Source organism: Bombyx mandarina, chromosome 05, assembly GCF_030267445.1.
Source record: "Bombyx mandarina strain Sakado chromosome 05, ASM3026744v2".
NCBI lineage: Eukaryota > Metazoa > Arthropoda > Insecta > Lepidoptera > Bombycidae > Bombyx > Bombyx mandarina.
This window is the reverse complement of record NC_143212.1, coordinates 8,323,262-8,347,256: the sequence shown is the minus strand read 5'-3', so window position 1 is coordinate 8,347,256 and position 23,995 is coordinate 8,323,262. Positions and strand designations below refer to the sequence as shown.

The 23,995-nt window shown below is 34.5% G+C and overlaps 1 protein-coding gene across 1 annotated transcript in view; it reads left to right on the top strand.

Moving 5' to 3' along the window:
- Positions 1-23,995, top strand: part of LOC114249709 (lachesin) — a 103,930-nt gene that overhangs the window by 53,751 nt on the left and 26,184 nt on the right. The window lies entirely within an intron of this gene.

Genomic DNA, 23,995 nt, shown 5'->3' with positions numbered 1-23,995 from the left:
GCACGTTTTCAGAACCACTGCAGGGATGCCGTCTGGCCCGCTCGACTTATGGACGTCCAGGAGTCGGAGTTCCCGCCTGACTGCACACTGTGTAAAGCAGATCTCCGGCAGGGAACTATCACACCGGAGGATGTTCGGTGGTGTGGCACCCCCGTCGTCCACAGTCGAGTTCGAGGCGAAGAGTTTGACCAGAAGGTCAGCCTTCTCTTTCGCACTATGGGCCAGACTGTCATCGGACTTGCGTAGTGGTGGGAGACTAGACCTGCAAAAGTTACCTTCTGCAGCTTTGGCGAGCGACCAAAAAGCACGGCTCCCAGAGGGATAGCTCTTCAGTCGCTCGCCAATTCTAGCAACGTGCTCCGATTTTGCCCTGGCAATAACCTTCTTGTAGGACCTGGAAGCGGCGTTATATTTCCGCCTTTCCTCTGAGATGTTAGGATCCCGACGTCTCCTAGCATCATCCCATGCAACGTATGCGGACCGCTTGAGGTGTGCAGCATCCCTGCTGGCATTGTTATACCAGGGTCTGCTGCGACCCCCAACGGGCACTTCAGAGGAGGGGATAAACAATTCCATCCCCTGGAGCACCACGTCTTTAAGACGGTCCGCACAGACGTCAGGATCAGCAGAGGAAAAGCAGAACCGCCCCCATGGGTAGGATGCGTAAAACTCACGCAATCCATCCCAATCTGCTGACAAATACTGCCAAACTCTTCGATACCTGGTCGTCGTTCGACGACTAAGACGAGACTACCTAGGTCAAGTTAAAGATAGATCATGAAGCAATGTGTGATCATTATTTACCTATACAAGATGTAAAGTATCGCTTCAATCTTTGGACTTCAAACATTTTATAAGTCAATTTATCTTTACCTTCAAAATCAGAAACAAATTTAAAATGTTCTCGAAAGACATTATCAATAATATAATAAATTTCAAGAAATGCTTCACTACACATATTGCATACAAAATAACTTGATTTATCTGTCAATTCCACGTTAATCCGGATTTTGGATTCTTTAGTTCATTTTTTTTCAAAAGGTAGAAGATTACAAAAAAAACGAGAGGGTCACGCTGAAAGCGGACCGGATAAAGAAAATGTACCGCCGGATATTTGTGGTAAAGAGGGTGGCCAGTCTTACTCGAGATTATGAACTTTGTGCGCATTCTGAACTATGTATTTCGATTCCAGGACGGCGACCACAAGCTCGAATAATAAAATATCAAAATGAGTTAAAACTTTTATAATGTCGTTCAATAAAGTAATACGAAGTGAATTTATAACACTTAAAGTGTACGAATTAAAAAGTTTTTGTTACCACAAACTTCTTACCGGTTTTCTTATATTACGATTTTATGACTTCAACGATTTTATGATATTTTATAGTGCGTTAGCTGTGCCGTAAGAAAGAGCATCATCTTATCCAAACTTCTACTGTATTAGACCTGGCTAAGCTTCTAATAAAATACTATCTTTTTCTAATAAGATGCTATTGTATAAAAAAAATGTATATATTGAAAGTGAGCTATAGACATAAAATAAGGTAGGATTCTAACTTCATGTCTCAAGTTGAGTGGCAGCATTCATGTTGTGATGTCTAATGGTTCCAATAACCTCTTAACACCAAGTGTTCGGTGAGCTCGTTCACCAATTCAGAGCAATAAAAAAAAGTCTAATGGCCGATTTTTTAATTAACAAAAAAAAATATTCCGCAAGTAAGTTATGATTTAAAAACAAATAAATAAAATTACGTTGTTGTAAATTGACAATCTAGATAGTCCGAACAATATATCTATAAAAAGTTTACAATAATTTTATCACTCTCACTTTTTTTAAAACATTCACGAATAAATTTAATGACTAGTAAATTAAATTAATATTATATGAACACGTGTGAAGATCGTTACTATAAAATACAGGGTGATATAATATTATGGGCCAGCTACCCGTTTGCGTGTAAATATACACTTATCGGGTATTATTAAAACCAGACACATAATCGAAATACTAAATACGTAGATAGTGCGTGGTACTGGCATTGAGTCGTCACAATACCAGCGCTATGGCCGGTCACCCTTTTTCTGATTTCCAAAAATATGTTATTAAAAAATATTTTTATTATTTTATAGTATTTTCATTTACATTGTATTTTTTACAGTATTTGAAATTTGAAAATATTAATCAACATATAATATAGATATTGATAAAAGAATATTATAAAAATACATTCAAGCATCCGTTCATACAGTCGCAAAATCTTTACAGTTCGGATGTTTTTAAAATTCGGAATTAATCGTAAGCTGATAAATGAAAAATCAGAACCTAAAAGACATGTTATTCTTTTAAAAGAGGACCTACGATTAGTCTTAGTTCACGATACTAAATCAGGGAGTATTGTTTTCGATGCACTCCGACTTACAGTGAACAAGATAAGGCGGAATACATCGAGGTAGCCACTTACGAACTTTCTAACTTAGTCAACACTTTTTGTTGACTTGATTTAATACTGTTCTTGAAAAATGTTGCTCCAAATGGTTTTCATGTACTTTTATTCACACATAGCTAGAAATTTTATCTATTTTATTGTTTATATAGTATTGATTTTTGTATAACGCATATTCAGCATTAAAATAAATAATAAGATTATAACCATATATTTTATGTTCCTAGAAATCAAATTAAATAAGCCAACACACTAAAATTTTGTTGTTATTGCAAAAAAAAAACGTTTACGAAACACGATACGACCGCAACACGTGTAACTTTATTAAATATAATTCCTATGATATGCGAGGGAAAGAGTCGGTTGTAAGGAAAGTTTTAATATCTATTCCGATTAGATTCGGTGTCAGGAAGGAACGCGGATAGCGTCGGCGGCGCTGGAAGGAAATATTAGATGGATCGGGATTCGAATACAAATATGGGGAGATAGGGAAATCGGATTTGCTAGCAGTCCCAGACGTGTCGTATTATCGGACTCTTTTTATGATACAGATCACATTTTAATAAGACAAGCCTTTGATAGCTTCCATAATAGAGACTGTTTGTTGATTTTATCCCGGAAGCGCGTGTGAATGATGTTTAATATCCTTTTTATTGGTCCATCGGTTGAAATATATTAGTGTAATTCATTATTACGATAACATGAAATTGTTATGATTTTGTTTTAAACCTATGTCGTCTTTCAGAGTTTAAAAACATTATTTTGTTTTCATCATCGTCCCGTTAAGAGAAGTGATTTTGATTTTTTCTGTATTGCGCCATTAAATTTTGTAATAACAAAAAATTGTCATTTTCTATATATATATATGTTTTTAATATATTAAATAAGTTTTACGACCATATAAATTTTTATTTATTTTTCCATACATATTTACTAAAGTTGAACAATTCACTACTATGAATACGACGAAACAAATAAACGTAATAGGGATGTTCATTAATTGCCGAAGTTTAATTCAAATCTTAATGTACTGACGACACTGACGTAGCATAGTCGTAGCGATTTCTGTAGCATCGGTCGCGTAGACATTTACACACATGGTGGTAAAGCGCTTTGTGAGCCCGCAAGGACAGATATCACCACCCTGCCTATTTCTGCCGTGAAGGCGTAATTGAACTGAGACTGAACTCATGCCTCAAGATGAGTTTTTTTCAATATATATAATTTATATATATTTTCAATATATATTTTTTTCGGAGCTCTTAGGGTACATACACACAATTTTTTTTATCGCCCTTGTAGGCAGACGAACATACGGCCTACCGGATGGTGAGTGGTTACCGTCGTCCATGGACTTCAGCAATGCCAGGGGCAGAGCCAAGCCGCTGCCTACCGTGAACTACAAACCGTACTGTACCGTTAAGTACACATATCACATATTCGAACACAGAATCGAAACATTAGTAATTATGAAACTTTAATAAATGCGGACTCAAATGGTATAATATGTCTATTTAGTAGTTTCCGTCTATAAAGCTTTATTGTAGCAAAAGCGGTTACATCACACGAAAGCGTATGCCGTTTAAGATAGGTAAAACTACAAGTGAGGTTGGTCAGGGTGATTGCGCGGCTGCGGGTTGTTCTCTCACTAATTAAATCTCAGCGTCGGCGACGCGGTTTCAAACCGACAGCCTCTTAATTATTGTTCCGACTCTTAACATCTGTCTTAATGTCACTTTCCGTTTAATTCAGAAATTCTTTGGGGTTTGAATTCTAATAAATGTTAATCTCTGGGACTACATTCTCCGTTATGTCCGAAGGTTTACAACGTTATTCCCCTCTCTGCTTGTAATTTGGATGTAGTCATTAGAAGTCACCATTGTGACGTAGAGAAAATCTTACAAACTACACTCCGCAATTAACAGAATGCCATTAAGTAAAATTAAGATTGCGAGTTCCATTTTTCGTCTTTGTATCAGTTTTTAGTAAGAATTAGAAATTTGATTGCCTTGCTTGCATTTGTATAAAAATAGCTTCAGCGCATCTATATTCATTCAATGTGAAAACAGTAAGTATTTTCCGAATACCGATTTAAGAAAGTTTCTGTATTGTGCCAAGAAGGTAACTGGGAAACATCGGAAAGTTTTTAATTTTCTTACTGGTATACAAATTGGTTCCTGAAGCTACAAAAGGAGCACACGCCCGCTCCTCCCGGCCCGGCCGAGAGCCGAATACAAATTAAGAGGCAGATTTTGTTCGTACAAAAACTAGTTACTGTGCAATGTCTGGGTTTTAGATAGTTTGAAAGCGATGTAATTAATCACCGAACACATTGCGCAAATATGATTTCAATATAATTTAAAAAAACTTAATAAAGTATTGCTAGTTTATTAAAGAGACTTGAGACTTAGTATATTCACAGGTGGCATGGTTTACCAAAACAGTATTTTGCCTGCATATGATATTCTTAATATAAGTAGAATTATGTAAAAGAATAATATAGGTAGAACAGAGATATATGTTAGTCTGGTAATCCGTCAACGACGGTGACAACTTACTATCTTGAGAATTCTAGGTTCATCTGCCATTGACAGAGTAAATATGGAGAAGGAGCAATGTTTTTGTTTTAGCATCAGTTTTTGTCTTTATTTTTAAATAATTATTCTTGAAAGTACGGCCTAAAAAGTACAATGTGTTACGTAGGGCGACTGGGGTCTATTGACAACTATTAGATGTCAACTTATAGAGTTTGAGTGTACTTTGTATTTTGATGAGTTTAGAATAGACAGATAATTTGTTCCTCTCAGAAATACATTTATGAAAATTAGATTAATGCAAAGGTTATTTTAGTCATTATGCACACTTGATATTTCATAAATTAAGTATACATAGTTTTAAGAAGATCGAATTTTGAAGTTGGTGAAAATTATGTTGAAATATTCCGTTACATAAATAGATACGGGGTAAGCTAATGAAAGCGTTTTAAAAACAAAGAATTCTAACAGCTCCTTTTTAAAAGCTCAGTTTCATTTTCTAATATGAATGTAATACGGCAAAGAATCTAATTAGTACGCCGCTGGGTACAAGAGCTGGCTGCGTCGAACGCTTCCTTAATTATTTATGCGCTGCAGGCTGAATAAGGAACACACTGGCTTCACTGCGCCAAAATTAAAAAAGTAAAGAAAAAATAACAGTATGAAGAGAGCGTTGTACTGGCAACAGATAATTTACTGCCAAGCTACTACGGAGACTTCATGTTCGAATTTTAAAAATCATTTTATTATAAATTATTTAAATAGGCTGTTTTTGTGTAATATGTATCATTTTTGTAATACTGCTGTTGACTAGCTTTTGTACTATCAATAAAAAATGGCTCTTTTTTTCTTCAAGTTATGAAGAAAAATTTGCAAATGATTAATTAACAAACCTAAAACATAAATCATAACTTTGATTTTTCATCAGTTATTGTCGAATAACGACCAGTGGCCGACTTGTGTTCCGCGGAAACTAAATTGTAATTTTTGTAATTGAAATTACATTTACTAATTCCGGAAACCATATTTAAAATAACTGAAAATAAAAAGAGCATTGCATGATTAATACTAATTTCACAGTTTAATCTCTTGAACCTTACATTTTTAGTTGTCACCACTGACGACTGATTGTAATGAAAATAATAATCGAAAGATTCTAAATTCTAAAACATGATTAATACTACAGTAATCATGTCTGCGAATAGCAAAAACTGTGTTTTTTATTAAAAATGCTTTATTAGGAATACCTGATGCAGGCCACTGTAGTCAGGTAGATAGATGACCGCGCCTTTCAAAACCACTACTGACAGCGGATAGAAAGTTTTAATATCTTTGCGATTGGAATCAGCAGCAGCCGGGAGCGAAAATAAATCTGCATACAGAGTAGTCGTACGAACGAATCGTATCCAAACGCATTCCTGATTGTAAGATGCTTTCAATAATAAAACTGTATAATTTAAAATATTGCATTAAGCTTTCTCGATATCCTTTTCACAAAAATAAAAGTTTTAATGTGGTTTGTTTGCCAATATTACGGTGACATAAATAATTTTCCTATATTATCGTGTGATATTCCAAAATGCCTAAGTCCGTTCTTTATATGTAGTGAGTACTATAGTTGTATACACACACTTTGTAATAATTTCATTCGAAATTAATCCAAATATTCACTAAGTGGAAAATATAGCATACAGTAAACAAACGCCTTCGTCCACTTTGACTTATGTTGTCAAATTTTCGGTTGTATTGTAATAACGACTGCCCGATCTTCCGAGCTGCAACGAGTATGTACGAAAATTGAACAAAATGTGTGTATGCGCGTATTTACTATACACTAAATACCTAAATTTACAACATTTACTAGAAGTACGAAGACAAAATTTGATTAGCTAGACGTAAGCTTCATAAGAAATGTATTTGAATATACGAACGCACCTGTGTTTACTCAAATAATCAGATGTCTAAGTCGGGATTACTTTTCGGTTGTCCAACTGCGTCGATAGGGCAGGAGGGTGCGTCGTCGAGCGAACGAAATCGGGACGACTCTAAATCCATATTCAATCAGAGGAATCTGAACTGAGCCGAACTGACAAGCTGCCGATCTGTTTTGCATTTATATAAACAGCTCTTCGCCTCTAATATCCTGTCGGTTTTCGTGACGAGTCGTCACATTCAGACACGTATGAGTTTCACATTACGGAAATTTTGACACATATCCGAAAAGAAAAACATTGGTTGTGTTTCTTTATACCAATGTAATTATTATTTATTACACGTTACCGTGTGTTTGTCTATATGCGTAGTGTTGGCATCTATTTGTGAGCGCCTGACAGCAAGAAGTGGTGTGAGGGTGCGGGTTAGACCTTCATCAAGCGACTGACTGGTATTAAGGCATGCAATTGTTCCGCTGCGCCACATTCCGCACTTTACGCAGCACATTTCGTTCAGTGATTTCACAAATTAGCACCCATGTCTAAAGCGGTCAATTTCGTTTGGAAAATTAAACTTTGCTAAACTTTCATCGTGTTATATCTCCTCGTCCTAGACCAACGTTCGGTTTCTAGTATAAATTACCGAGGATCTGGTATTGTTCATAAATTTGATTTCGTGTAATTATAAAATCATTCGTGCACTAAATTGTGGTATGTTTTCGCTTGGCTTTTGAGAGCGTGCCGTAAAAATAATTCGACGCTCCTCTGGGATCGTTTGTAAAACGTCACGCGTAAAACATATTATAAAGCCAATAAAACGTGTTTACAAGGGTGAGTAGCGTTCGCCGTTCTCGGGGCGCGTTTCGTTTCCGCGCGATATCCGTAAACATTTTAGCGCTGCAATAAATTTAACATTATCCAAGAAGCGAGACATTCTGTTTTCTTCCGTCCCGGATCAGTTGGTCACCATCGTAATCTCGGCTCTCTCGGATTTCGGTTATCTTATAAACGGAAACACACAATTATTTGGAATTCTGAATGTTCTTTCATTTACAGTTATTTCAAGGACCTTGCTGAACATTTGAACAGTTTTTCAGATTTTGAGATTTAAATACGAAAAATAAGGCATATCTATGACATAGAAAAAAAACCATACTAACAATACTTAAATTAGGTAATCGTAGCAGTTAATATTGTAAGATAGATTTTAAAGAAATATAGTTTATACATACCATGCTATATTTTCTATGGTACAGCATTTTAATATTCCTACATTGTATTTTCTAACGTCACGACAACATTCAAAGCTTTTTGATGAAGAATTAAATAATTTATAAAATTTAAAATTAACATGCAGCTATAAAGACGATTTTTCTTTTTCACAGATTATCAGCAATTTTTTCCTTTCACTAAAGAGAACATGGCAGTTGATACTCTCACAATAGATTAATCAGAACCATAGCTCTGTCTGCATTGCAATGGCCTTTTACAACGTTGATCCATTTTTCCGCGGATGCAAGATTAAAGGGGAGAGTAACAAAATGAGAAATGGAGCGATTTCAGGACGCATTGTTAGATGGCCGGCCGCTTTCGGATTTATGACAAAGAGCACGAGATGATTCAATCAGTTCGGTTCTTTACTCGCTATGTTCACGTAACGTCCCGTAGCGCGACTCACGTAGGTACTAGAGTTTTAGAGCTACATTAGATATTTTTTTCGATTGAAATCGATTTTCTTGCGATTGCAGGAATATTGTGAAATTAACAATAATGGATTTCGAGATGACGCTCGAGTTTTCATATCTTTTTGATAGCGAAACTCTTATAAATGGTAATAGAATATGTATATTTTGTTTTTATTCATAAAATGTATATACTCTATTTACAATTGAGTTTTACTGGTCGTAAATATTTAAATTTATGTCAGCTACGTTTACAAGTTACCGGCTTCCGTTTTCTGTTTGTACAAAAGGGCAAACTTTCTGTAAATAGGTATTCAGTGCAGGGAGAAATTTACAATTTAAATATTCTTAATGTCTCCAAGTTGTCGGTGCGAGGTAGATCAGGGGGTCGTGGAAGTAACGGCTTCCACTACATCAATCACTCGCGGACTCTGCCTCTGAACATTTCTAATTATTCGCCCTGCTTACAAGTCGTTCTGACTTTTAACATTAACACTGAAATATGTACTTTATTAAAATGATTGATAGTAAAGTGTTTGGAAAATTCGAGAACAACAGTAATCCGGGAGAGGTGAAAAGTCTCATTCCTAAAATATCAACATAATAAAAACGTTAATCCCGACTCAGTTATTTTATAATGACAAATTGTATATAAAATACCGGCGAATAGGTACGCAAAACTTAATTTGAGGGCGCGCTCTGCATATTTTGTCGTCGTCGTGTTTGCTCACAAATGTCGCGGGAACAAGGGTCTCGTCTCGAGCACCTCTTCAGTTCGACGAGGAGGGCATCCTGACGTGGCGGCCGACGTCTAATCTCCACAACTTACATTAACTCATTGATGTTCTCGTGCCATTTCCTTGCTCCTTCAGAGTCCATCAGCTGTTGTTGAGCCGTTTCGATAGCTTTCTAATAAAATATCAGTGTTGTTACAGATTTTACTTTTTGTACTTCTACGTTTTTGTTTTATCAAATATATTATTAATAAAATCATTCACTTTAGCAATATTGGCTTCAAATAAACGTAAAGATAAAAATAAAATAGTAAATTTGATGTTGAATAATGTGTCTATAAGTTCTTAGCTGTCAACAACAAATATGTTTACAGGAAATCAGTGTGCGAACGCGTGCTAGACGCATATCTTGTATGCCAAATATTCTTGTTAACGTTTTGTTTTAAATTTCTTGTATGCCAAATATTCTTGTTAACGTTTTGTTTTAAATTTACCTATAAAACAATCTTCATGTTTCGGCTGGTAGATAACCTTTATAGACTAAAGTAGTAAACTGGCAATGTGTGTATGAAAACTTTAAAATACATTTTTTTAAATGAACACTTTTTTCTTTCTTTGGTTGCAAGTCAACTTCTCCTTAATGGAGCTATCTGCTGGTGGAACAATACAGGATGATATTATAAACTAAGATTATACCTAGGTTTTCAAAATCGATCTTTAAATAAATCTGCAGGTTTTTCTATATTTTTTTTCATACTTCCTAGGTTCGAGAAACGTTTGTATCTAATAAAAATATTATTCAGACTATATTATTTTCTACGCCAATATTTTGCGAGAATTCAGAAACGAATTTGTCGAGTCGTAGATAAGTTTAAAAGACAAAGATAATCGTCTTTTTTCACACCGAGAACTAGGAGGGGTCGTTGAACTGCTTATTAAATAAGTTCACTTAATGAATCTACGATCACTTATTAATTCCAATGCAACAAAATAGTCAATAGTAATTGTATTATAAATGGAAAAAGGATGAGTTTATTAGGTTTTTCTGGCTACGATGTTTGTGTATTCATTTTGAGAAGGTGCTGTGAATAAGTATAAGGAACGTCCTCGGTATTATCTGCGTGTTCGGTAATGTATTCAAATATGTATCAAGCCCCATCCGCACCGTGTTGTCGTTGTTATTTTATTAGATGCGCGTGACGCCACACCAGCTTTATTTTTTTGCGATACAAGAACATCATATTGTTCTACAGTCGACAATATACTCATACATCATATCAACACGGATGTATGTCGCTACTGGCTGTGAATATACACAATCGTAAAACATTGATTACGTTTTTCACGTATTTTAACGATAACAACAATTATTTTTGTTTTAACTAAATTTATTCATAAGTATTTTTATACCATCCTATTGTGTTCTCTACGTACTGAATGAATCGGAGCGTAGTGCACTGTTTTTTATCCACAATTGTAGAAGAATAAAATATAAAATGCATTTAAGTATGCATTGTCTACAAATCAAATATGTAACTTGTGTAAGTACCAAAAATCCTCGACCTTATATAATTACTCTATCTAAGTCTTAGCTTCTTGCCAACGAACAGCTTACCTACCATACATGGAAAAGTGCACAAAGCTTGTGAGCTGACTGCGTGCAAAAATGTCCACGATTTTCTTAAAATAATGTTGGCAACGATAGATTGTCGTAAATTGTATATAAGTGTTCATTTACTACTGTACATTGTAGTGAAATCTATACTAAATATATATATGTACAGTGGTTTTTACGGATGTTCCGTTATAACTACTGAGCCATGCATCCGATTGACTTGAAACTTGGTATCCATGTAGAAAATACATGGACTTAATGAATAGGCTAATATTTATATAAGTGTTGGACTCCCTACACTAGTTGCGGGGACATTAATGATGAGAATCTTTGTGAGGGTGAGAAATAATAATATTAATTTTAAATGCCCAGCGAAGCGGACGGGTACAGCTAGTATGTTTATAAAAGCAAAAGTTGCAAATGTTAATTATATTTGAACGTCCATAGTAAAGTTCAAAATATTAATACGATTAACTAGCGCTCGTCGCGTGCTCGAAATAGGACCATAATTTGACACGTCAAGATTTATATTAAAACAGCTCGGCAATTAAGAAACCGGGCAACAAACAGATTAAAAAAAGTAATTGAACTGTCTTGTATGTCTCTTCATTCCTTTATGAAAGTCTCAACAGAGTATCTTATACAACAATGATTTATATTTATTTTGAGATCTATAAAACTTTTAAGAATTTCAGTACAGTGACAGCCCTGTCGTAGCACTTGCTGTTCAAGGGATATTGATTGCTAGTCTGTAAGGAATACAAATGTATCAAGGAAACTGTAGTGCTTCTGTGAGAGCAATTCTTCGAACTGACATCTTACATTAAACTTCATAGCCTGTTGTATTTTTCACATTGTCCTTCTTTATAAGAAGAAATTGTTGGTAAATTTAATTTTGTTCGTCTTTAGTCCTGACTGAATCTCCTATCGGGATTTCATAAGATAGCCATAAATTCGCAGGAAATAATTTTCCATTCATTACGTTTTAAGAACTGATATGGAAAGATACAAAACCAACATGGCACATTAAGCTTGAATGACTAAATGCATAATTTTTTAAATATTACCGTTTATTAAAAGCTATTTTTAAATTTTCATATAATTAATTTAAATACGATACAAGCGTTCAGATACAAGAGCTATGGGCGCTCGAGGCGGCTAACTAGCAGGTGCACGATAGCAAAGAAAAAAGAAAGAAAAAAATGCAAAGGGAAAAAATCAAGATGCGCGTCGGGGAGTCTGAAACCAGTGGGGTGGTTCTTTCGTGGAAAGCCAGTTTCCTTTAGTAGAAACAGATAACGATCCGCACCCGACGACGGAATACGTTACTGCACTCACTAAGCACATATCTACATACATATTAACGGAACTGTTCTTTGTCAGAGGTTCCCTTAATAAAAGATTCATTTTTATTCTTATTTGACGTGTCTTTGATTTAAATTGATCAAATTATTTACAGTTTTACACTGTAAGTTTACGAAACATTGTATTTGGATTTATTTTGAAAATTTATTCATTTTATTTATTTAGTTCATCATGAATCAGAATACCGCTAGCTCGTAACTTAGCTTGTTGTATCAATCTGCCAACAAGATACTATCAGCTCACATCCGTGTTCGGAGATTCAGCGCTTTTTGGAGCGAGAGCCGTGACCTGCATCCATTGCGTTCGATACATGACAATACGTGATTCTGGTACATGTCTCCTTATAATATGAATTTGTTACACAAAAATTAATATCTGTGATTCTGTAGGAAGAGTGTGCTATTATATTATTTGAAGCTAATAGGTACTTGTATATTAAATAAGCGGTAGTGATACACGATCATACGTGTTTTTGGCAGTTCGTTTTGTGATCACGCACGGGTAGATAGTACTTACCTGCCCGTTTCTGCCGCGAAGCAATAATGCGTTACAGTTTGTAACTTCTTATCTTAAGGTTGGCGTGGCATTCACGCAATGATTTTCATGGGCTGCGGTAGCCATTTAACTCAGGGTGTATTTACCTTGTTCTCATTCACCCGCCTACGCAATAAATAAATAAACATAACATAGCATCCTTGTATTATTACTTTCTAAGCAATATGAATCGAAAAGATGAATCACAGAAATAAATGAAGAATCTAACACTGACCTATGAATCGGTTATTGTTTATTTTTCTGCCGATCGAGAGGAAAGTAGTCTGAATTATATTAGTTACAGTCCAAAGTCACTAGGCGTTAATGGGTATGCTATTCCTCAAGCTGCAACGCATTCTCAGCAATAATACAGTTCTCCCTGTGCAGATTGACGCTATATCCTGCTATACCAGTAAATAAATTACTAATAGGTTTCCAACAGTGAGTATTAGTGTGCATACGTTCATGTTACGTGCGAGTACGTAGAATAGATTGATCATTGCATTACTGTGTGTGTACTCAACAGTGCGATGAAAGGTAGTCTATATTATATTCCAAGTTTCGGTTTTTTTTGTTATCAGCTTACGACACATCGATTTAGTTGTTTGGGCGTAAAAAGGTAGCAGACAGACAGAGTTACTTTCGTATTAATAATATTGTTAGCTGTGTAACTTTTAAAGTCTAATAGCAAAAACGTAATTTCCAAATTTCCTAACACAATAATACGAGTATATTTCTGCAAAATCCCAGACGAGTGACTACCACATAGCTTCGTGAATTTGCATAATCTAATGGATCCAATTGCTTTTTTTTATTTTATGTTCTAGCTTTTTGCTTGCTTTCTTGAATTTGTGTAACGTTCGAATTTCGGAAGTTTCTTTAAATTTTGCAAGTTTCCGTGGCTATTTTCGTTGTGTAGCCGTCTCTAAAGCAAAGAGCGTTCTGGTAGCAATACATAAAAAAAGAGTATGTTCTCTTAGGAGGTATTGCTTTAATGGATAAGAGCCTCCATTGCAACCCTCTGAGTTATAGTTAGGAAGCATAATTTTTAATGTTTGTTGTTTATGGTGCTGATAGACAAACGGCTGTGAATTGGTTATCGAAATTCATAGATTTTAATACCACCATCAAACTTAAGACATGACATATCAAAGATTAAATTGATTAAGCCAGTAGTGCTTCATGGTAGAAATAGAGACATTTCTATGTGGACTTAAAATACATAATAACACCAACCAATTACTTAAAAAAAATAACAATTCTATATTGCTTCCTGAGTATTTAAAAATACTGGAAAAACTAGATATTAGAAATATTTTTAAGTGACAAATATAAACAAAAGTCCACCTTGTATTTTAGTACTGCTTTCAGCACAAGAATAATAGACTTTTGTTCTTTAAACTTGATTGCAAACTAACTTGGTTATTTCTGTTGCGACAGACTGATTCGTGTAACTTCGTTGGATGGAAACAAATAGAAAATTTAGACTTAGCCATTGTCGCAGAAAATGCAAAGATATCATTTTAATATAAATTATTTTAAGTGCATCTGTTTGCTTACATAGGAAAACATTAATAGTCGCTTTTCAATGTTTGGTAATTATCTTTTATTTTGCGTACTATTATAATGTTTTATTTATTTTATAAAAAAAAGTGCAGCGTCCGCTCATTTTTGGATATGTTGATTTTTTTATTAGTTACATAAATTAAACCTAAAATAAAATTGATACTATCGTAAACGTTACGAGCATGTAGCGTGAATCGAATGTAACGGTGTTCAGAGTAATATATTCCTCGATAAGCTGATAAAAGTACCGCCCTCGGATGTCAGAGCAAAAATTGCCAGGAGCTGCGTCCCTCACTGCGCCGCATTGTGCCCGAAATGACACGCGAAAGGCGTCGAGAGCAGCGCGCTTCAGCCTTCACAAAAGGCCTACAGATGCGCGCACCAGAAGATTTTAATGAGGCAACGACTCTGTGATTTTATCGCGTGTGCCGTAATGAGAAATAACCAAGCGCATCTTCTTTGAATGCGTTCATATTGAGCTTCCGGCAGAAATGGTAACGTGACGTTCGCGCTACCCTAATCTACGTTTACACTTGTTACGCAAATACAAGAGCCATCCAGCGCGTGGTGTGTAGAACGCAAAGCCTTTCAGATTTTAATTAATAAAACAGTACAACACATCCGTGTAGAAATATGTGAAAATAATTTTGTATCTGCCATTTATTATAAATATAAAGTGAGTTAAGGAAAAAAAATGAAACTTTAAGAGCGACCTTCATTGAATTTAATATAGTTACAAGGAGTAAAGAAATGCGTATGCTATGCATGTGGCATGTATTTTTAATTTGTCTTTGAAACCTTATTATTTTGAGCTCATAACTCAAAGTAGGTGGCAACGTTTACGCTGTAATGTCTATGAGCTCTGCTAACCATTTCAGACCAGATGGACCATTAGCTCATATATTACATACAACAAATGAAATAAAATGAAACATAATATAGTAAAACAATAGAATTCGACGTGTCTATACATTGAAGAATAGTAATAGAAACAGAAAGAGGGTAACCAAATAAGATTAATAGAACATAAATCAGCAAGCGGCATTCAATAAAATCGACATTACTTTATTTAATGACCTTCGGGCATCATAACGAGAGACCTCTAAAGATTCAAATAACTAATCGAAGTTTTTTAAAAACATCACTAATTTATATTATTCCTGTATGTATGTATTTTAGATCTGGTCCCCGTGTTATTAAAAAAATAGTTCTGTATTCTTTGTATATAATAGAATCATGCGATAAATATTCCTTTTTTATTGATTTCCAAGCTGCAATTGTTCTTTTATATGTACTACCTCAGAATCCAGACTTATATACACATAATGATGCAGTCATTATTGAAGAAACCCGAGGTAACAGTGTTGATAGTGACAAAATTTAAAATAGATGATAAAAGTGTGACTAGTATGACTGAAGTAATTGCTCATGAAAAAGTGTCAATCTGTGTTGATGATGTGAAAGGTATAAAAAATAACAACGAAATGCACATAGACATGGTAACATCCACAGTAACATGGATACAATTATTGTTTGATGCTTCAGGAATTGTCGTATGATTCTTCGACATTAATTATTCTAGTCAAACAATTCGCGGCGATAAAATCGGCTCAGTTTTACAAACGTAATAAAACAAATTAGCCGTCGAAAGGAAGTTACGAGGGCCGTGGGTACACTGGCCAATTTTCATCAATGCAAATCACGTTGTCGACTCGTCAACCCAATTACCAAGAAGTGAATTTAAATAAAGATAAGTATCGCCCTCAAGGAGACAATGCTAATAGGAGTAGGAGGCGTGATAATAGGCCCCGACTGGGGTTCGGTGGCACACCGCGCTAGGTGCTTTAATTAGATCTCTCGACTAGCGCTCGTCATACTCAAAACATTCCTCCAATTACTAATCCGGATTTAGAAACTGTATTACGTGACATCAACTGACAAAATATCGGTAAATTACTAAATACTAAAAAGATGCAGTTAAAATCTCAAAAAAAAAACGCTTAAATAGCGAAACCGACTAACATTTACTTTCATATATTTTTCATATACAGATAGACAGTGCTCAGGATTTTAAAGTGAAGTTATAAAATTATTATGTCATCGGTCTTTGATGCAACTGCAAATTTTCAAGTTTATCGGATCTCTTGAAGTCGGCGGAAATGACGTTCAAAGCTTCCGTTACAGACATACCAAGTTAACAAAAGCGTGTTAAAAAGTAAAAAGTCCTTAACATTATTTGTTAAATATGTAAATTACTTTTAAAGTACTGTGTTATTTTGAGAATAATTAAGGTCAGGGGATCTTTAAAGATAATGGTATATAGTATATAACAGATGCATATCGAACGAAGCGAACGATACTTCTCATTCGTAGCACTCCGTAGCATTATCGTTATGCTGTTTTCCTACCGACATTTCTAGCTAATCTCTAAAGTTGTGTTATCAGCGTTGGACTAATACTACGGTCTTGTTTATTTCTACCTCATTATGAACTAATTTAATTGTGTAACGCAATTGAGATTTCGACTTGATAACCGAAAGTAAGATTGCTGATACGTTGTATTTATTGCTTACTTGTATTAATTAATGCATTACCACGACGAATGTCGAAGTAACCGCCCGTCTTATATTTATAAGATTTGTCATGACAACTCTATCTTCTTTAGTTTTTGTGAGTCGTAGATATAATTAAAACTACATTTTGAATACATATACATTTTTGTTTTCGTGATCACTTAGGAAAAAATATACTGACAATAAAAACGCGAGATTAAACCGTAAAAGTTTAATAATAACTCGACAAATTATATTGAGATTGAAATATCAAGTTGAGTTAAAAATCAAAAGATGTTTATGGAGGATCAATTCTCGTATTTGTCATTTCCACGCGTGCAAACGTATCACAATAAATAAGCAGTGAGAGACACGTAATAAATACGTAAAGGCACATTCACACGTTACGATATTGGACAGCATGACAAGATTGAATGGATGTTCCGGGCGGCGAGCGGGGGCGATGCAGGGGCGGTGGACTGTCAACATCTGCTTCCGTACATCCGCCTAACTGACCGAGACACGACCGCTCACCCTCGATGACTTTACGATATAACTTTTTTTTCCATTCCTTACAAATACGTTTTTGTATATCATATCATTATATTAACATAAATACGTATTTTTTAACATTCTGACGTATTATAAACGTAATCAAAATATGAATAATGAATAAAATCTCCACTAAGTCAAATTCATAACTTCAGTACAGGTACATATGCTTTTTTGCTTGGTGAGTAGGATTGCCGTTATTCTAATTCGGTAGATACAACATGGGACGGCATTCACGTTGTGATTATAAATATGTGATGCGTGAAAATAACTGTAACTGTAATAACTGGAAATAACACAATTTAAGGTCTCTAACAATAAAATTGGTCAATTCAAGCAAAAAGTATCTCAAGATGCAAACCTATTTGTACTTTTTCTAATCAAAAACTAATTTAAGGTGCTTTGTAGAAGAAAAGAGAGGTAACGTAATTAATTATTCATTTAAGAAACGGTAAAAAACATTAAAGACACAAAACACTCTAAATACACAAAATTTAAAAAAAAAAACCTAATATTTACAAAGCCAACAACTAATTTTGCCACAATGCGATCCACTAAAAATAATATGTACGTTAGTATGTTTCTATTTTCTGTATTCACTCACAGTTTATGTATCTCGAATAGTCACGTCTCGGTCTCGGCGAAGGGTTAAGCATACAAATAAGTGAATGTCCGAACCGCCCAAACACCCGACGCCATGTTCTTTATCTACGGATCTCTTAAAAGAATTTGATCGTATATGAGAATATTACGAGCAACATCTGTGACAAGGGACGTATAAACTTAAATATTCGGCCACGGGGCTGCAGTTTCCATAAACCGTAACAGCCACTGGGGATAAGTTTTTTGTGTGTTGATACAAACTATACAGCGTTCAACCTTTCGACGTGTAAACAGGTCGAAAATTGAATTGCGACGTTCAAATTTAATTTGACCACAGCTCCTAATTTGTTGACGAAATCGTTTAATGAAATTCACAACAGTTGAAATTTTCGATAAATCTTTTTTCTAAACTTGTGGTACGATGTTTTGCTAGCACGCATCATAGGTACCTACTACTACCCTGCCTATTTTGACAACAAAGCGGCAATGCGTTGCGGTTTGAAGGGTGGGACAGCTATTCAATCGAGACCTCATATTTCAAGGTTGTGGTGGAATTTACGTATTCATATTTATATGCCTGATTTTTTGAGCAAGAAGAACGATATTTAATAATAAAATTTTAAAATAATAAATAAAAATCAAATGATTACTTTTTATGTCGTTTATTAAATTTAATATAGTAAATGAAGAAACAAATGAAAAAAAATTAAACTAAATTAACGGTGTTCACATTTTAATACGAAAGTTAGAGGAGAAAATATCTAATAGATTAAAGCGGATATTTTTATAAACGGATTGTTGGAGTATTATGTCATTTGTCATGGGTATGTCACTGTTGTTATAACGAGGTGTCTGTGATTCCTCAATCAATTTGCCGGCATGATCCCTGTCAATTTGTGTTGTAGTATGGTCAGCAACCTTGTTAAGTATACAATATGAAATCCGGAAGCTTTTTAAACTTACATAATTCTGTTGCGCACGGCAAATCAAATCGGTGGAAAAGAGTCACATGTTGTTATTTCAATGCAACCTTAGTAAATCTGAATTTTGACCTTATGTTTCGAATTTCGCTCATTCATAATCTAAAGTAACAAAATTGTATTTGTATAATTCAAATAACAAATATACAAATGGATTTCTTCTTCATCAATAAAGGGACATTTCCCATCTCAACTCGTGGGTCCATCCGTGCTTGATGACTTCCGAGTGACCGCTTTTGATTTGCATAAGGGGCAGATTTAATATGAGATTATTCTCGAGTTAGGAACGTCCGAGGCGGCCCCATTCATTATTAGTTTTGGAATATTTAGTCGGCCCAATCCCGATTGCATTTATTTGAATAACTTCTCATTCCAATCACTTGATGTGAAATTGTAATTAACCAAAGAATACATTTAAGTTTCATTATTATGTGTGTCTGTTTGTAATTATATGAATAAGTTAGTTGTTTTTTGTGAAAAAAATTATAAACATATTTTATAAATACTATGTAAAAATTGGGTTTTACAGTTCACATTTCCGTGATTTTTCCCTTCGTGACGCGAGATAAGCAAAAATGCCAGTAGTAAGTCCGATCGAGTCTAGTCAAAACAGCTCTAATTAGTTAGTTGAATTTTTTGCTCGAACGAATTGAGTCGAATTGAAGAGTTTGTATTCAGATATGTAAGCTCCACAATATCATTTTTTGTACATATATCTTGCAAGGGTGCTTGAATAGGACACAGAGATACATAGATTGTAAATTGGTAAGGAAATGTAATTTAGCATTAAAGTACTCGTGGCCTAAAAGATAAGACGTCCGGTGCGTTCATATCTAGCGATGCAACGGTGATCGAATCCCGCAGGCGGGTGCCAATTTTTTCTAATGTAATATAATAAGTACTTAACAAAATTTCATGATTGACTTCCACGGTGAAGGAATAACATCGTGTAATAAAAATCAAACCACAAAATTATTATTTGCGTGATTACTGCTGGTAAGACCTCTTGTGAGTCCACATGGATACCACCGCGCTGCCTATTTCTGCCGTGAAGCAGTAATGCGTAAAAAATATGGTATTTTTTGTACGTTATTACAAACCTAAGTCGTACACTGTGTGCATTACTAAGTTGTACGTTATTACAAAGTTAAGTCGTAGTCTGTGTGAATTACTAATAAAAATCTTACGTTACGGACGTTTTTTCCCGATTAGGGTACCCCTCCGCATCGTCCCATAAGGAACTTCGTTCCGAAATAAAGAAATGCTAAATTTAAAAACGGAATATGGATGCAAAAGCTGGATGAGAGAAGCCGGGAATCGTGCTCAGTGGCGTGCAATTGGAGTAGCCTATGTCCAACAGTGGACTTCTATAGGCTGATGATGAAATTTAGATATCACATTATTTTTGTATAATTTTCCGTCTTTGAAATTATATTTTATAAAGTACCTTTATACGGCAAAAGTACTTTTACGTCAACTCAACTACACTGATATTTTAAATACCGTTAATATTTGTTATAGAGATAGCTTCATGATACAATCAATGAGAATGGCATCGTTTCTGTAGCAAAAGCGTCTTGCCGCAGTTGACAAAGGGATTAACTCCCTGTGTCTGCGGTTTCTTAATTAACCCCCAAATACCTTTGCACACACCGCACGGCCTTGTGTGGCGTAAGATTATTACCCACGCTACGCTTGTTAATTTTAATGTGAGGTATTATTGAAACAAGCTCCGTCCTAAAAAGATATGAATTCATATGTAAGATTCATATTGCGAGAGCTGTCAATTGTAGTTGATTTTTACAAGCGAAACATTTTGTTTAAATCGCCATTATTTACAAAACGGTTATGAATTTCACATTCACGCAAGTTTTAAGGTTTGAAGGGTGAGGCAGCCATTATAACTATACTAAGACCTTAGAACTTATATCTCAAGGTGGATGGCGGCATTTACGTTGTAGATGTCTATGGGCTCCGGTAACCACTTAAAACCAGGTAGGCCGTGAGCTCGTCCACCCATCAAAGCAATAAAAATTAAAAAAAAAGCGTGATTCAGAAACCTGAAATCAATTTAAGTATCAAAGAGCGACCAAGTTTATGTTTTTTTTTAAAAGACCGTGTAGTTTTTACAACTTTATTAATTAGTAAATATTTTCTAAATTTTGAACGTATAATCTCGAGTATCCGCGCCGATAAACCTTCGATCAATAATGAACTAACTAATATTTGTCTACTCCTCCTTTAATTCGGCAGACCAGAGCTCTAACGGTCTCTAATTAACGACTGGGTTCGAACGTCGATGTCTAACAACAGAACATTACCAGTGAAAGTTATATGGCATCTGATTGATTAAGTGACAATTTAGACAAGCGGATTTTAGCACCTGTACTGGGTCCGTCATTTTCACTGAATTAAAATAATAATTTTAAATCTACCATATGAATTCTATGTTTTAATTTTAATACCCGCTTATTAAGCAGTTTATCGATCATCAATTTTATTCCGTCGCTAATAAAGTATGTTTTTCAATGGGAACGTATGTCACCACTAAATCACTAAAACCACAACCAATGTCAGTGTATGAATATACTTTTATATTACTAGTCAAGAAAAACAATTAAGTACAATTTTCTTATTGTTTTTCTGATTTTTCTGCGTTAAGTCGCTATTTAAGAGATTTGGTGCTTTCAATACGGAAATATTGATAACAATTAGATTTTTTTTTTCAATTACAATGAAAAAAATGAATCTCAGTCTCGATGGTTGTGGTGGAAATCCGAGAATTGGGAGAAATTTAGGTATTGTTAAAAATTACGTTGTGGATTGTGATCTTTTGCAATACACGATATTTCGCGTTAAAAAACTCTTGATTTATTTACCAGTGCGAAGCGCGACTAAGCTGCAGGTGTGTTTTCTGTATATTTTATGACCTTATGAGTAATTTCTTTGCCGCACTTCTGGAACCAATGAATAAAAAAAAACAAATATTTACAGTATTAACGAGCCACAAGTAACATATAGTGTCAATAATGTTAAATCATTTTGCACAATTAACAGGAACGCATACACGGCTAATAGGGTGCGTCATGGTAATGCTCGATTTACATCAGCTGAGGCAGAAGCAACCGAGTAGAAAATCGAGCGACGTGTTTAGAACTAATACGATCAGTTGAGCAAACACGCAGCTTTCATCTTCAGTGGAGTATCTCCTGAAGCCGTGTTCACAGACAGACGTGATAAATGTAGTATTGTGAGCTGCTGTCGCACGTTTATCGATGTATTTTCAGCCGTACATATTTCATGTTGGAGTGAAGATTTTACAAAGGGATATTTCGTTTCGATCTTTGAACGCCTTACTACGTGTTGAAATGTTCTCAGAATGTTCTCAGAATGTCAAATGTTTCAATTTAATAACATTTTTAAGAACCCATGATGTAAGAAATGTTAAAATAAAAAGTAATGCTTAAAAACCCAATTACAAAGAGACTAGACTTAAACTCTAATCTCCAAAAAATACTCATTTGAAAATGTACTCTTGGGTAAATTTTAAGATAATCCAAATTTTAATTTTTCTTTTTCATGAACCTTACTAAGCTTCGATTATATATTATAAATATAACTAAGATCTAAAAAACTTTTTGAACCTTTCGAAGCTTAGGTAAACTTATTGTTGTCTGTTCAACGCAGTCTGTGATATGTAAACAGGCGAGAAGCGGTCGAACTATTGCCATTGAGCAAGTTTATTCTCCAAACACCACTACACTAAGTTAGCATTTCTCTCCACTATGTGAGAGTATTTGTACATCCTTAGATCATTGTTTCTGTAAGTTATTTGAATAAGATAATTTTGTTTTCGCAAACTACCATTAATTAATGATAGCAATGTGGGTAATTACAGAACTTACACGAAAACGTGAGTGTTAATTGGTAAAAATTACATCAAAGAATGGAAATTGCTATATTAATTTATCCTGCCTAGAAAATCGCAAAAATTTTGAGGCCTTGTATACTCTGAAAATGAATATAAGTTTTAATTCGCCATTTACTTCGACGTCGATGAAAGTGAGAACTTAAGAAGAAAACAAAGAACGCCATTTTGGCAAGTTGAAGACAAACGCATTTAAAATGGGCAGAGCAGAGTAACGGCCATCTATCTTGGAGCTTGATAAACGACGACATTATTCCTTATCGCCCACTCAATTTGTTAAAAGCGTTCTGCATTGATAATTTGAAAATTACAAATCGAATCTAACGTTAAGTTAGATACACCAAGATATTCTGAAACTTGCATTTTTTTGTTTCTAATAAATTATATATAAATTATATATAATAAATTATATTAAAATTGTACTGATAAGTACCAAAAGAACATACAAAATAAATGATCATTTTTAATAGTTAATGTAAATTTGAAAATATTAACAGAATTAATAAACTGTCACGTTATTGTTTTTTTATGTTGTCGAATGTTTAAAAATCATTTTTACAATAGAAGCGCTTATCTCACCAACAGTCGACATAAATTTAAAATATCTTTTTAGAAAATCCGTCTAATTCAAGACCTGTCTAAAGATGCCCGCCCGCACTTGACTTTTAGTTTCGTTATTATTCCATTCAGTCAAGAGCATGAATTGCCACTGGTATTTTTAATCGAGACATATTTTTGAATATTTTAGTTTCAAAAAATAAAGGGTAGATTAGAATAAAGGTAGACCTACAATTAAATTTGGAATCTATACTAATATTATAAAGAGGAAAGATTTGTTTGTTTGTTTGTTTGTTTCGAATAGGCTCCGAAACTACTGGACCGATTTGAAAAATTCTTTTTCCATTAGAAACCGACATTGTCCCTGATGAACATAGGCTACTTTTTTTTTTTTTTTTATTTTTTTTTTTTGGTTAC